The 15,775-nt window shown below is 45.7% G+C and overlaps 1 long non-coding RNA gene across 1 annotated transcript; it reads right to left on the reverse strand.

Annotated features, from left to right (window-relative positions):
* Positions 1 to 6,548: 6,548 nt before the first annotated feature.
* Positions 6,549 to 13,809, reverse strand: LOC119515719. Its single transcript, XR_005213129.1, has 3 exons — positions 13,607 to 13,809; positions 11,350 to 12,118; positions 6,549 to 6,615 (listed from the first exon to the last, which is right to left on the reverse strand). It is a non-coding gene; the product is annotated as an uncharacterized LOC119515719 (long non-coding RNA).
* Between the last annotated feature and the right edge of the window lie 1,966 nt (positions 13,810 to 15,775).

A 15,775-nucleotide genomic window follows, 5' to 3' on the forward strand; every position in this document is an offset into this window, starting at 1 on the left:
AGGTTTGTGTTAAGATAACTCATCAAACCATGCATTTGTTCTCTGCGTGTTTTCTTTATCTGTTTATTTTACAATAAAAAGGTTTAAAAAAAAAAAAAGACTGAAATGACTGAATGAATGAACAATCATTATAGGTTGCTTTGATGAATGTCTTTTGTTGGATGATTAAGGGAAAACTCAGAGAGGAAAGCAGTTTGTCCAAGACCACATGTGTGCTAAGCTGCCCAGCTGGGCTTGAAACCCAAGTGCAGTTCACCTGTTCATTCAACAAACAATTGCTGGTTGCCTGGTGAGTTAATTGCCAGGAAACAGCTGAGTTTAAAACAACCCAAACTCTTCTCATCCACCTGCCCTAGGTGTGTGTGTTGGGGGTGGGGACAGGGCAGGCACAATTGCTGGTTTGGGTACTCAGCTGGGCATAGCCAAGGCGTGCCCCAGCCACCCCACCCCCCCACCCCCACCCCCATGCAGGGACCACCTGGGGCTCTCGGAAGCTGCAGCGTCACTCCACACCCTCTCACCCAGACTCCGCAGATGGAAATGCATTTGAATTCACCTGACCATCTCTGCATTAAGTTTCGCTTCTGTTTCTTAACAGCTCCCCTGACTGTTCTGTCCCCTGGGAAGGAGTGAGGGTCTGGGAGAGAATCTCCACCTGGAATCTAAGGGGTCAGCTTGACTCTGCTTGCCACCCTGCCCCAGGGGATGGGCACTAGTGAGTTGGGGCAGGGGAGGAGATGACATGTACCTTCAGCTCCTCAGGCAGAACCTCGGCCCTTATCTGTCATGTTCGCTAGTATCCTCAGCACTTGGCACTTGGCCTGGTAACTAACAGGGGTTTAATACATGTGCGATGAATGAGTGAATGAATGAATGAATGAATTTAATATATCACTTTTGATCTGTTTCACACAGAGTCTGAGACTCCATCAATACTTTTAAAATATATGATCTTTCACTTTAAACTGGGAGTTATAATAAAGCCTACCCCCAGGTCACTGGGAAGATTGAATCAGTTAATGAATATAAACACTTAGACCAGTGCCCAGCACATACCAAACCCACAGTAAGTTATTCATGTAAACTTTGGGTGAAAGTTGTCCAAGGTTAAGACACAGAGAATGTGGGATTAGGGACTCAGTTTGGGGGCAGAGGTCAAGGTGAGGATAGAGGTAGTTTCATATGAGGTTAGGATTAGAGGACTAGTTTGTGGCCAGTCAGCAGTCAGATATTTTTATTAACCATTTCTTTGTTCATATGTCCCCCACTTTGCTCTGGAAGGATCCGCTATGGATATCAAGAAAGAGAGAGATGGAAGTGGGGGTGGGACCAGCCAAGGGCATTGCCACACAGGGTCACAACTGGGCCGTCAAAGCCCCGGGCTCGCTGGCCACTGGGAAGGCCACGCGGACAGCCCCAGGTCGAGCAGAGTCAGCCTTTCGGAGTGCGGGTAGGATCCCGTGTAAAGTGCTCACACATACTAAGTTCTCCAAAAATGCTTGCTATTACTGTCAGTACACAGGGCTAAAGCGGAGCCCAGAGGGCCTGGCTGTGAATATGCAGCGAGCAGTGGGGCCAGCATATTCTCCCTGGCCCAGACGACACAGCCTCTCCCCGTGGGCAGCTCCAGATTCCGAGCCAGGAGAGGTGGCCATTCAATGGCATCAGGCCAGCATGGCAGATCCATTCCATCAGGGCCGCTCTGGCCAGCAGCTCCAGGGATACTCAGGGTCCATAGCTCTAGCCCCTCTCCTTGGAACATGTTCAGATGGGCTCTGCCATCTCTGAGCTCTGCCAACTCTCCCTTTTTTCCATTTCCAGGACTGTCCAAACCCAGCCCTCCAGACACCCCTTTTCTTTATGTAGCTGAATACGTTCAGCTGACAAGGAAAAGTACATGAGGGTTATTTCAAATGCTGAGAGTGAGCATATGTGTTTGACGATTGTATTTGTTTCCTGTTACTGCTGTAAAAAATTATCACTTAAGCGATACAAATTTGTTATCTTGTAGTTCTGGAGGTCACAACTGGGCTAAATTCAAGGTGTCGGCAGGGCTGTGTTCCTTCTGGGAGCTCTAGAGGAGAATCTGTTCTGGCCTTTTCCAGCTTCTAGAGGCCACTTGCATCCATGTCTCATGGTCCTCCTCCCTTCTCCATCTTCAAAGCCAGCCATCGCATCCCTCTGACCTCTGCTTCCATCGTCACCTCTTCTCTGACTGCAACCCTGACTCCCTCTTACAAGGATCCTGTGATTGATCGGCCCACTCCGATAATCCACAATGATCTCCCCATCTCACGATCCTTAAGTTAATCACATCTGCAAAGTCCCTTTGGCCACATAAAGTCACATATTCACAAGTTCTGGTGGTTAGGATGGGGATTTCTTTGGGGGCCATTATTCTGCCCACCACAGGGGTCTATCGTTATAAACTCCGAGGATGCTATGAACCCCCTGCCCTCTGCTCCACCAAGTCAGGGGCATGGGACCAAAAAGACAGTCCCACTTCTCAGCCCAAAGAAATGTTGGTAAAGTGTCCCACCAGAAGATAAAGAAAAGCAAATTATCTTTCTGGATCCTTCCAGAGTTTGGACAAGACGTTATGCTCACTTCCCTGATGGCACTAACAGCCAAGGGGCAAGCGTTAGTGACTAGCAAGAAACCACAAAAGACTTCATGACCTGCTCAACTGTGTCATAGAGAGATCATTTCTTTGCCTCTTTGACTGCCTGAAGAAGCCACTCTCAGGGGCCATTTTGAGAGGCTGCTTCCAGCTCTGCCGAAAACTAATACAAAGAAAGAAAGCATCGGAGAGTCCTGGATCTGTCTCCCTCTCCAGAGCCCCAACTCTAGACGTCCCTGACTTGGCTGTGCTCTAGGTCTGGACTCCAGGCTACGGAGATTGTGCAGGAAGGACAACGAGGCAGAGAGCTGAGGACACCCTCCCAGCCCCCAGCCTGCAGAAGCCACCACAGCTGGGAGCCAACCACTTATTCCTCTTGTACAAATGGTTCTTTCTAGCTAAAAGTCATAAATCTTCTCTTGTTCAAGTGACAGATTGATTGTTGCCTCTGCTCCTGGCAGACACACACATAGGAAACTGTCAACCTTCATTCAACCTGCAGGGGGAAATCGGTCTCATGGCAAGATCAAAACCCAGACCGTTAATCATGGGGCGGGAGGGTGGAGAGAAGGCCATGTTAGGAATGCAGGCGCCTCTAGGGACTGCAAATAAACCAAGTTACAAGCTACCAGGAAGTTTTGTACTTCTCTGCTCCAACCAGATGGGGCTTATCCCAGCACTGACACTGAAGGCAACCTTATTACTCTCATTTCCATGCTCCTGAGGTAGCCACCTCACCCTGTCCCTTAAGAAGTGACAATTCAAAAATAGAAAAGTAAAAGGTAGGAAGGTGAAGAAACAGAAACAAAGGGGAAATAGGAGAACGAATGCTAAGAACCACCAAGGGTGAGGTTAACATAAGTGTGGCTTACAGAGTCCTAGGCAATTGCAAGTCATGGGCCACAATCCTGACTGTGAGCTTCCTAGCAGCCATTGTGAAAAGGGGAATATGATCTGTAACATGATCAGAAGACCTGTCAGCCAAAAACAGAACAATTTCCTCCAAGGAAAACATCTACTCCTATTATTTAGATGTGGAAGAAGTTTTTTCTAGGGGCTCTCATGGAAAGGCCACTGTGGGCAGAATGAATGAACACTGTCCTCAGCAAGAACCTGACAGTAAATCCAGCAGTTGGTTTCCTAGGACTGTTTCTTATAACTCTCCTCTATGAAGGCCCACAATTTAATGCTGAAGCCCAATTTAGTAACAACAGTTACTTCCTGGAGAACTCTCCAAGGTTAAGTGATACAGAATGCTTTTTAGTTAAGGGTTAGTTAAGGGTTACTAAGAATAAGCAGCTAAGTGATGGAGGTGGTCCTTTATGAGTTTGGGGGATTTATAATTTTTTACCTAAAACAAGTAAAACTTTTAAATTGCATTTTAGAAGTGTTGAGCTGGATGCCTTCTGAATGTCAATATAAGATCACAGGGCCAGTTTTTCACTTCTGGTTATTAACAATAAAAACATCACATTGCATGTAAGCTCATCTGCATCTCAGGCTCATCCAAAAGTGATATCATCGGTATGCACCATCCAGAAAGAAAAAGACAAAATCTACAATGAAAAAGTGAGGATGTGGAACCACCAGATTTCGCATACAATATGGATGAATCTCATCCACATAAGGTTGACCAAAAAAGCCAAATGTCAGAGTATATGCTATATGACTTCAACTATTTAAAAAGTACAAAAACAGGCAAAACTAACATAAGCAGATAGAAGTCAAGATAGTGTTAACCCCTGGAAGGTGGTGAGTGGAGGGGTTGGCTGCTTTCTGTTACGTGATCTGAGTGTTGGTTACAAGGATGTTTGGTTTGTGAAAATCCATTGCTTGTGTACTTGTGATCTGGCCCCCTTTCTGGACTTGCTATATTTCAAAAGAAAGTTATAAGGATGTCAGGTCATTTCAGTACACATTTTAAATTAGGGGTGCTGTTTGGGGGGGTCACAGCCTCAGTCTGTAGCCAGGGTTAGAGCGCACTGTGCAGCTGGAATCTGGGCTCAGCCAGGATTCGGTTTGGTGTGAGTCCAGGGCCAAGGCTCGCTCTGTGGCCGGCTGAGGGCTCAGCCTGGGATGAGGGAGGGCCATCCTTGCCCCATGTCCCTGCTTGACCGCTGCCATTCCAGGGTCTGACCACTTGAGGTCTCCACTAGACAAATTGCTAAGTGAGGAGAGCAGGGCTGGATAAAGCTGCCCTGGCCCGTAATGGCCCTGAGCTGGCATAGGTTGGAGGAGGAAGCTCAGGGAGAGACTGAGGTGCCAGAGTGAAGCCGAGCGGCTGCAGAGCTGGCCAGCCTGGGACTGGAGCCCTGACCTCAAGAGCAGGAGTAAGAAGAACTGCAGATGCAAGCCCAGCTCGGGAGCCTTTGGCTTTGTCCCCGTCTTGGGGTAGTCAGTCGGTGTTTAATGAGCTCCTCCCTGGGCCAGGCCAGGTCCCTGTCTTCACAGAGCTCACAGTCCAGTCACTCTATCTCTGAGCCCATCTCCCTGCCCACTATTCACAGCTCCCTCCAAGCCCAGAATACACCCCAGACCAGTGCCTCAGCAGGACCTCCCTTTTCTTGTTTATTGTCTGTCTCTCCCACTGGGGTGGGTGAGGGCAGGGGCCTCACTTTCTGATAGACCCCGGTTATTCTGTGTCTTGCCCAGAGTGACTAACCAGCAAATATTTGTGGAGTGGAGCTGGGAGAGCAGTGAGGCTGTCTCGTGAGCTGTGCAGAACCAAGCAGAAGAGAGCCGTGAGGCTTCCTGTGGATCTGGAGCACCCGGCACCCCCACACCTTGCAGTGCTGGAGGCAGCCTCTGACAGGTCTGTTTGCGGGGTGGGTGTGGGCACCTGAGTGGGACCAGCTTGGGAAAGCTGCGAGCTGGAAGTTGCTGGGCAGAAGTGTGCTGGCAGCCCCGCCCACAGACTGACCATGGGCGGTTCCACTTCCCTCTTTTCAAAAGTAAACAAGTTGGGGGATGGAAGGGCAGGCTTCCTCATCACCCTTTGCTAGACACAGCGACCTGGCGCCGGGAAAAGGAAATATGAGCCAGCAGACTCTGTAGGAACCATGGGGGGTGCCCTGCCCGCCTCCACCTCCAGGCAGCCTCCCTAGGCAGGCTAGGCAGATGGCCAAAGCCAAGGAGACCAGCTGGGACCTGCTGGGTTCCTGAGACAGAGACCAGGGCATGCCTTTGGGGGAAAACAGCCTGGAGGGAAAGAGATGAAAGAGCTAGCGTTGCAGATAGGAGCTCCCGGGAGGAGGGAGAGAGAGCCTGAGGGACAGACTTAGATGGACATGTGGATGCAAGCAGTGGGTCTGGACTTTCAGAGGACCAGTTTTGGCCTATTTCCTTGGGCATCAGACATGGGAGCACCAGGAGGGTCTGCACTCCCCTGCCCCACACATGTCCAATTGACATTTCCACATTTGCTATCCCTTAGAGCAGCACTGTCCAGATGATAGAAACGTTCTGTAGCTACATTACCCAATGCAGCTACATGTGGCTGGCTACCACAGTGGACCAGCACAACTTTGGAGTCCCATGGAGGATGAGCAAAGCCCCTCCTCCCAATCATTCTTTTCCCTCCTGCTCTTCACGTTCTCTCACATCCTCCTCTTGCTATCTCAGGCTATCAGTCAAGAGCTGTTGTAATGGTTTGGAATTGCACAGGCTATAAACTCAGGCAAAACAAACACATGAAACATCTTATTTTTCTATAACTGAATTTCATTTGTATCTCAAGAGCCCAGCCTGCCTAGTGGCAGGGATTTACTCTAAATAAATTCAGTGGAATGCAATCAACAGAGGGTTTCCTCCCTCTTTTTCCCCAGGGGGCATTCAAGCCTCAGGGGAGGTCAGAGTGTAACGTGGCTTCCAACATCAGGAGGGGGACACTGGGGTCCTGTCCATGCTGGCATCCAGCTATTAGTCCATGTCCTTTTCATGTGAATCTCTTCTTAATCTCCAGACTTTGTCTCTAGGTCCTATCGTTCCTACCACTCCTGCAGGGAAGGAGGGGCGGGTGAGAAGTCCTCAGAGACCTAAACCAGCACCCAACTCTACTGCTCCCCACCTGCCTGCATTCCCCACACTCCCTGTCCCCTTGTTAATAGTAATTTATTAAAACCCTCCTATGTACTTTAAAACCATCAGCCCATTTAGTCTCCATCACAACCCTCCAAGGCAGGTAATATTATTACCCCCATTTTACAGAAGAGAAACTGAGGCACAGAGACCTAGTATGGAGAAGTTCACGCCCCAACTCTTCTTGGGCTCAGACCTCAAAAGCCAAAATAGGAATTGATCCCCAAAATATACTGACAAATCCCCAAAAATAATTATGCACAAGACTATTTATTGCAGCACTCTTTGTTTTAGCAAAAGGCTAGAAATTACTCAAATGTTCATCAACAAGGGATTAAGAATACTATACTGCTGTGAAAAGGAATAAGAGTTCTCTCCATATACTGTAGTAAAGCAATCCTCAGAATACACTGTAAATTGGAAGAAGAAAAGTGTGTACATGTAAACATATATATAAATACTTTTATTTTTTTAAATGGAAGAAAAAAAATTTTAATGGCTAAAGAGAATAGAGTGGAGGGAACAGAAATAGAAGCTAGATTTACCTGAATGTACTTTGAAGATTTGGCTATTGAAAGACATAAATGTTCTGCATAATTATTAAAATAAAATTGTATTTTAAATAAAATAATTTTAATTAAAAAACTTGAAAGCAAAATGAAACAACTGTAATCTAACTATGGATATAATTGATAACACCAGAGATGTTTCAAGGGACTTTAAACACAATAATTTGAATGTACATCCCCAGCAGGATACTCAAAGAGCAAGGAAAACTGCACACAAAAAAGTTTTTAGTCTTAAAACGTTTTCAGTAATTGTGTTATCAGTAAAAATTATTTTATACATTATAAGATAAAGCAAGAAAGTAATTAGGTTGTCGTCAGAAACCAAGATCTTCAGCATAAGATGAAAGATATACAAATATAAAAGCAAAGAAGTTATGTTAAAATCCTGTAATTTAAATTGAAATTGAAAATATTAGTATGGACTGGAGATCTCTTTTAAAAAACTTTCTCTCACTCTGCTGAAAAGACCTAGAAACTATTATCAGTGCATCAGCTATGAGCACCCCTAGAGGAAAGATCATATCTCTAAATACCATTTCACATAAAAGAACCAATGCTCCTTGGAGGAATGGTTGCTTCAAGGCCTGGAGCAAAAAAAAAAAAAAAATGTGTGAGATGAATCTGGAACATACTATTATTGCAGAAAGCAAGGAAGCTGCTAGAATCACGTCAAAAGCACTCAGAAGCCAATCTGAAGTGGTTCTCACTGACCAAAGATGGACCAATTTGAGCATCAATATGGTTTAAAATCAAATAGATCTAAAATCCATAAGTTCATAATGCTATTCCAAAAAAATGGAAAACCCCGTTGGATTCCTTTTGAGGATGCTTCTGAAAATTGGTAAACAAAGGGAAAGAATCAAGCGTTTATTCTATTTTTCCTATATGAGCAGTATCTCAGTGAATCCAAATAATTGATTAGGGAAAGTTCTCCTTCTAGAAGTACTTCAGGTAATAAATGAAAAAAAAATGCAATTTTGCATTTTGTATCTTGCAACCTTTAATAAAATAAGTATCTAGGCTACAATCATCAGTGACTAGGAATCTCACAGAGAGACACACATGCATAATGTGCCTCCTGGTAAAAGTATATATCACCTACCTATGAAGTATTCTTGCTAAAAGACATTTAGCCTGACTCAATTAAGATACTAGTCACATGAAATATAGAGGACAGAGGAGTGTGTTAAATGACACCACAGGGATGCAATCAGCAAAATCCAGAATATAGGAAACTACAACACAAATACTTTATTTCTTCAATAAACAAACTGAAGACAGAGAGCAGGAGAAACTGTCCAAGTCTTTCCTATTTCAACTCCCATACCTAAAAACAGACAGAAAGAGGGAGAAGCTACAGATTAAAAGAGTCTCAAGAGACATATTCATCAATGCAGTGTGGACCTTGTTTGGATCTTGAGTCAAACACGTTACATATTTTTTAAATGATGTAACAATTGATTATGTTTAAACACTGATTGTAGGCTTGATAATATTGAGAATTTGCTGATTTTTTAAAGGTATAACAATAGTATTGTGGTTACACTTTTAGAGTTCTTGTCTTTCAGAGAGATATATGGAAATGTTTCCAGAAGAAATGATACGATATGTGGGATTTGCATCAAAATAATCCAATATAGGCAGAGGGTAGGTGGGGGGACATATAATAAGTCTGTCCATGTGTTGATAACTGTTTAAATTGGATGATGGGTACAGGGGTTCATTATATTATTTTCTCTATTTTTGTATACACTTACAATTTTCTACAATAAAGTTTTTAAGGGAAAAAGGCTAACATTACCCTATTTGGATTCTTTCTGTATTTCCAAAGCCAAGGTTCCCTTCTCTATAGTTTGAGCCTGAGAAAGGTGATGGGATCAGAGGCATTGCAGTGGAAAAGAAATACTTTGGTTAATACTTCTATTTTCAACCACACATTCACTGTGCCCCATTGTGTGCCAGGCATTAGCTAAGTACTAGGGATACAGTGGTGAAGAACACAGTTGGGATCCCTGGCTTCATGGGGCTTACTAGACAAACATTATGAAATAAAAACAATTAACTATCTAATTACAAACGGCAATGCTGCAAAGTTAAATAACGGAATCTATGGGAAGATAAAACAAGAGAGACCTGATCTAGTTTGGGGGATGAGGAAAGGCTTCAAGAGTTGACATTTAAGCTGAGCCCTAAAGGATGAATAGGAATAAGCCAGGGCAAAAAGGAGGGGCAAATCTTCGGGGCCAGGTCAGGGGTGGGCACAGAAAGGTCTAAATAGAGGAGTCACAAAATTCTATTTGTTTTTAAACAAGACCACCAGTTGCTGTGTGGAGGGCTAAGAATGAAGACTCATAAAAGGTGGATACAGCCCAAATGTCCACCAACTGGTGAATGGGTAAATAAATTGTGACCTATGAATACAGTGGAATACTACTCAGCCATGAAAAGGACTGATGTTCTGATACATGCCACAACATGGATGAACCTTGAGAATATTATTCTAAGTGAAAGAAACCAGACACAAAAAGGTTACATATCATATGAATGAAACGATATGAAATATTGTTTGATATGGAATATCCAGAATAGTTAAGCCATAGAGATAGAATGTAGACTGATGGTTGTCAGGGCCTGGGATGGGGGAAGTGAGAAGTTACTGCTTAATGGGTACAGGGTTTTATTCTGGAGTGATTGCAGTGTTTTGGAACCAGATAGAGGTGGGGATTATGACTGTGCTAAATGCCATTGAATTGTTCACTTTAAAATAGTTAATTTTATGTTATGTGAATTTCACCCTGATAATTTTTTTTAATGAAGGCAGAGAAGTCAGGGAGGTGGCTACTGGTGCCATCCAGGCAAGAGATGATAGTGGCTTGGACTGGGTGGTCTCAGTGGTGGCGGAGAGTAGAAAAAAATGAGGGAATGTGGGAGGTAGAATGGGCAGAGCTTGAAGATGGATTGAATGTGGTGTTGAGGGAGAAGGAGGAGTCAGGAATGAGGCCCAGCTTTCTGGCTTGGGTGATTGGGTAGATGGTGGTGCAACTGACTGAGAAGGGAAGGCAAAGAAAGAAGAACAGGTCTGGGAAAAGACCAGTTCAGCTTTGGATCTAAAGTTTTAAGTTTGAAGTGTCCTGAGCAACATCCAAGTGGAGGTGTGACGTGTCCCATTGAATAGCTGGGTCTGGAGCTCGGCCCTCTTTCCCCCTTGCTTACCAAACAATCCAGCCCACTGGTCTTATTTCTTTCCTGAACAGGCCAAGTTTCTTCCAGCCTCCAGACCATGGCATTGCTGTTCCCTATGCCCAGAACACTTTTCCCCCAGAAGGCCCCGTGGCTAGCTCCTTCTAAACGTCAAATATCACCTAGTCAGAGAATCCTTCCCTAACTAACCAAGCTAAAGTTGGTGTAAGGAGTAAGGTAGAGATTCAACAATACTGCATAAAAACAACCTCTTGAGAATGTAAAATGGTGCAGACCCTGTGGAAAACTAGTGGCTCCTCAACAAGTTTAATATAGAATTACCCTATGACACAGCATTTATACTGTTAGGTTTAAACCCCAAAGAATTCAATGAAGAGATTCAAACAGACACTTGTACACCAGTATGCATAGCAGCAGTATTCACAACCGCCAAAAGGTGGAAACAACGCAAGTGTCCATCCACGGATGAACATATAAACAAAAGTGTGGTCTATGCATACAAGTAATAGTATTCAGTTGTAAAGAGGAATGAAGTTCTCATCCATGCCACAACATGGATGAACCTTGAAAGCATTATGTTGAGTGTAATAATCCAGACACAAAAGGACAAACGTAAGATTCCACTTACATGAAATATCTAGAATAAGCAAATTCTATACATTCTATACAAAAAAGTTTTAGTGATGGAAGGTGGTGATGGTAGTACAACACTGTAAAAGCAATCGCCATGGAACTGTACACTTAATGCTTAAAATGGCAAATTTTTAGGTTGTGTATATTACCACGATTAAAAAAACAAACAAACAGGAAAACAGTACAAACATTCCTTTCTCATCTCATCGTCTCTCCTCTGAGGGTCGGCTGGGGTTCGGCGGGACTCACGTTGGCTCGGCTCACAGCTGCGGACCGCGTGCTGTTCTGTCTCGCTTGTCTTCTCATTCCATCCAGGAGCCGCCACTGTCTGGGACTTGCGGTTCTTGTGGCAGAGGACAGTTGCTCAAGAGGGGAGAATGGAAACACTGGATGCCTTGGAAGTGGCACCTGTCACTTCCACAGACATTCTTTTGGCCAAAGCAAGTCACATGGCCAAGTCCAATATCAGCAGGGTGAGGAAGCATATCTCTCCCACAGCGGGGAGGGCTGGGGGAAGTAAATGTTTGCTGAGCAATAATACATCTACCACATGATCTGATTTTTTTTCCCTAGATGGCCACATCGATTGCGTAATCTCCTCACACTTTTATGAAATGGTGTCTGTTATGAGTTGAATCGTGTCTCCCCAGAGGATATGTTCAAGTCCTAAGGCCCAGTCCTGTGAATGGAAATAGGGCCTGTGAAGATGTGATGAGTTAAGATGGCTGGTACCCTCATAAGAAGGAGAGAGGAGACAGAGACACACAAGAGAAGGTCATGTGGCAATGAAGCGAAGGCTGGAGGGATGCATCCACAAGCCAAGGAACACTGAGGACTGCAGGCAAGCCAGATGCTAGAAGAGGCCAGGAGGGATCCCCCCCACAGGTTTCCGGTGGGGCATGGCCCTGCCATCCCCTTGATTTTGGACCTCAGATCTTCAGAACTGATAACTTTCCATTGTTTCAAACCATCCAGTTTGTGGTACTTTGTTATGGCGGTCCTGGGAAACTGACACCACCTTTTGTAAATGAAAGAATGAACAAATGAATGAATGAATGAATGAGTGAAGAGAGAGAGGGAAGGACTGAGGGAGAGAGGAAATGTGCCTTTCAAAGGAGAAGAGTGTCCCCACTCTTCAGACGAGAAACCTGAGGCTCAGAGAAGGAAGCGACTTGCCCAAAGCCACAGAAACCCCCTGTGGCAAGTGAAGCCTGCCCGACTCCTTCTGCTCAATTCCCTACGTACAGTGAATGTGGGGGGAAAATGCTATTTCTGGGTGGCGAGGTCATGGATGATAGAGCCATTGCACCCTCTCACTCTGTTTGGGCTGACAGAGACATAAACGGGGGGCAAGTACATCAGAAGTTTTCCTTGCTGGATTCAATCTTGGATCTCTCCCAAGCCAAATGACCTTGATTCGTCACTTCCTGGTCCCAGAGCCCCAATTGCTAAGGATATACTGAGTGAGTGAGTCAACAGCTTCACTGAGACTTTACTTGCTGACTAAGTATTCCATGAAATGCTGCCTCCCTGCCCAAGCTGTGCCCGCCCTTAAGGTACAAAGAGTCATCTGTACGTCTTTGGGGTCCCCCTCAGTGTCTAACCGAGCTGGACATACAGCAGAGCTCAAAAAATAGGTAGAAGCCTGGAAAAGTCTGGAGGACATGCTTCAGATACACAGTGAGCACATTTTTCCGAGGCAGGGTTACTTGGGGCTCTAACTCTCTGCTTTGTGTATTTAGGTAACATTTGAATAGTTCATATGCAAATAGATTGCTTCTGTAATTGAAAGGTGGGGGTAGGGGACCTGGACAGGTTTTTAAGTTCATAGTATTGTGCAAAAAACAATCTCTTGCTGAAAATCATCCTCCTTCAGAATCCTACTCCCACACGTCAGAAGTCTGTTTTCAGAAACACTGAGTCAATTCCCAAGCGCTCCTCGCTCGGCAGCTAGGGAGCACCACCATCCACCACGCACTGCGTGAGCCACTGGGGTGACGGGTGACAGGCGGGGGGAAACAGGTGGCAGCCAGGATTGGCGTGGACACATTCATACCATAGCTGACACAGATGGGGCCTTGACCATGGGCCAGACACTGTGCTAAGTGCTCTCCAAGCATTAGCGCATTTAATCCACACAACAGGTCGAGGCGGTAGGAGCTATTATTATCCTGTTTTATAGCTGCGGAAATTGAAGTGCAGAGAGATGAAGGCACTTGCCCAAGGTCACATAACTAGTAGATGGTGGAATTGACATTTGATTCCAGAGCCTGAGCTCTTAACCACCACCTCCACTAGGTACTTTGTCCAAATTCCACTGGCAGTAAGTGGCAGAGTTGGAATTCAAAGCAAGCTAGGCTTGTCTGCCTCCAAAGAGTATGCCCTTAGCTGGCATGACATACTTCTTCCTTCCACCCCATTTCTGGAGCTAAAGCTCCAGACTTGGGTACCTAGCCTCCCTGAGCCTCACTTTCCATGGCTGCAAAATGGGGAGAGCGTTACTTACCCCACGGGGTTGTAGAGACGCTTATATGAGAAGACAGTTCCTCCCGTGGAACACGGTAGGCATTTAGTCAAGATACTTCTGAGTTCTTCCTGCTTTCTAGGATTTCAGTGCAACTGGCCAAGAAGACATGGGAACAAACCCATCCAATGAGTTCCACGACTGAGGGGCACACTAGGTGCTGTGGGCCAGGGGTGAGCCAGAGGCTGGGCACCGGATGGGAAGTCAAGGGCTTCTGTATACCCAGGAAACTCAGCTGAGGGAAAGCTGGAATAAACAACCCCCAGTAAGAGGGGAGTGTGGTTCGTCATCTTTCCTGTTTTCCCAGGCTGGCCCAGCCCCAAAGCCTCTTCTTAATCTTGTCAGAATTTTGGCCTTCTGCCCCAGGAAGGATCTGCCAGTAGAACCAAAGTGAGCCAAGTCTTCAAGGAAGTGATGTCTTTTATGGGTCAAGAGAAAGGAAGAGGCTTTCTGGGAGCGAGAAGAAGGTGGAGACAGAAGCAAAGAAGGGCCCAGAGGGCAGGGCGTCCCTTGAAACAGTGGAGAAACTGAGGCTAAGAACAGGATAAGGTTCACCAATGGGGATGGGGCCAGCGTCCTCTCTACTGCACGGTACTCACCGTGTGGCCTCTGACTGTTTTAGGAGTACCAAGGCGGGGCGGGGGGTGGGGGAGCTTGTCTTCACTCCCCCTTTCCCCCGGTGCTGACTTCTTCCAGCAACATCTCCCTGTCATGGCTTGGGGACTTGAGGATCACTTATGTGCATCCCATGGGATCCGCATCCTGTTCTGGAGGAGGAAGGGGTAGCTGCAAGACATTGGTGGGTTTGAGCATGTAGGAAATGGGGATGATAGACCCTCTGAGGGAAGAGAAAGAACCAACTGTCCCTGAGCACCTACTGTGTGCCTGCGCAGGGCCAGGCACACTCAACATTTTGCGTTATCTGATAAAAACTGCCAAGTGGATAATGTCCCCATTTTGCAGATGAGGAACCTGAGACTCAGGTAGGGGGGGTGGGTTTCCTGCCCATCTCTGAATTTCCAGCCCATAACTCTCTTCTGAGCTCCACACCTATTTTGTTTTGGGCATCCCTATTTGTATACCCCACAGGCTTCTCAAACTCCACTTGAGCGATTCTGATAACTCATCATCCCCTCCTCCCACAGACTTCCTGGTTTCCCATCACAGCCTTACCACACAGAAATTAGGACATCAACTTGGACTTCATATTCTCCCCTCTCCCATATCCAAGTGGTAGCCTGCACCAGGGATCCTTCCTCTGACTTTATTTCTCAGACATTGGCTTTCTTCATTTCTGGGGTTTGTAGCCTAGTCCAGGCTTTTATCCTCTCACTCCTAGATGACTTCAAGAGCTTCCGAATGGCTCTCCTGCCTCCAGTTTCTCTCTACACCACCCATGCCCCACCCAAGTATCAGGATAATCTTTCTAAAATGCAAATCCGCCTACTCTCACCCAACTTAAAACCCAACAGTGGTTTCTCAATGTCCACAGGAAAAACCCCTTCCTAGGGCTCACCAGGCCCCCAAAGTCCTGGTCCTTGCCGCCCTCTCTGGCCTCATGGTGCATCATTACCTACCATGTGCCTCCAAAGCCTCAGACATCCTGGAACACTCACAGTTCCTCTCTCACTTCAAGGCCTTGGCATGTGCTGTTTCCTCTGCCTTGCCCTGGCTAATTCCTTCTCATCTTTCAGGTCTTAGCTTTGCCACCACTTCCTGACCACTCCCTCTTTAGCTGCATGAGCTGCCCCTCCAATGAGTCTCCGTGGTCCCCTATACTTCCCCTCCTGGGCTACCTACCCCCCTCCCCTGCCCCATCATGGCCCCCCCATGTAGGCTAACAAAGACTTCACAACCATCACAAAAGATTGGAGCCACACCATCCGATAGACATACAATGCCTTACACGTGTGTATTTTTAAATTTTCTAGTAGGCACATGAAAAAAAGTAAAAATAAATAGATGAAATTATTTATAATAATATGTTTTAACCCAACAATTCAATACTACTATTTCAACATATAACCAATATAAAAATTATTAATGAGATGTTTTATTTCATTTTTGTACTAATTCTGTGAGTGTTTTACACTCACGGCACATCTCAGTTTGGACTAGCTACATTTCAAGTTCTCAACAGACTCATGTGCT

This window comes from Choloepus didactylus, chromosome 19 (genome assembly GCF_015220235.1).
Source record: "Choloepus didactylus isolate mChoDid1 chromosome 19, mChoDid1.pri, whole genome shotgun sequence".
NCBI classification, from domain to species: domain Eukaryota; kingdom Metazoa; phylum Chordata; class Mammalia; order Pilosa; family Megalonychidae; genus Choloepus; species Choloepus didactylus.